Here is a 393-nt window from a genome sequence, read left to right on the forward strand (position 1 = left end):
CCAATGGAACAAAATTGAAGACCCAAATATGAGTAAATGCAATTTCAGCCACTTGATATTTGACAAAGGGGCCAAGAACATTAACTGTAGGAAAGACAGCATATTCATCGAATGGTGCTGGCAAAACTCCACTTGTAAAAGAATGAAACTAAACCCTTATCTTCCACTCTGCACAAAAGGCAATTCCAAATGGCTCAAAGACCTCAATGTAAAGCCTGAAACTCTGTTAGAAGAAAGCATTTGGAATAACCTAGAAGACATAGACATAGGAAACGATTTTCTAAACTGGACATCAATTGCTCAGGAAACAAGGGGAAGAATTAACAAATGAGACCTCATTAAACTAAAAAGCTTCTGTACATCAAAGGAGACAACCAAGGAAGCAAACAGAAA

The sequence above is a fragment of the Nannospalax galili genome, unplaced genomic scaffold (assembly GCF_000622305.1).
Source record: "Nannospalax galili isolate Female #2095 unplaced genomic scaffold, S.galili_v1.0 scaffold1082, whole genome shotgun sequence".
Lineage (NCBI taxonomy): Eukaryota > Metazoa > Chordata > Mammalia > Rodentia > Spalacidae > Nannospalax > Nannospalax galili.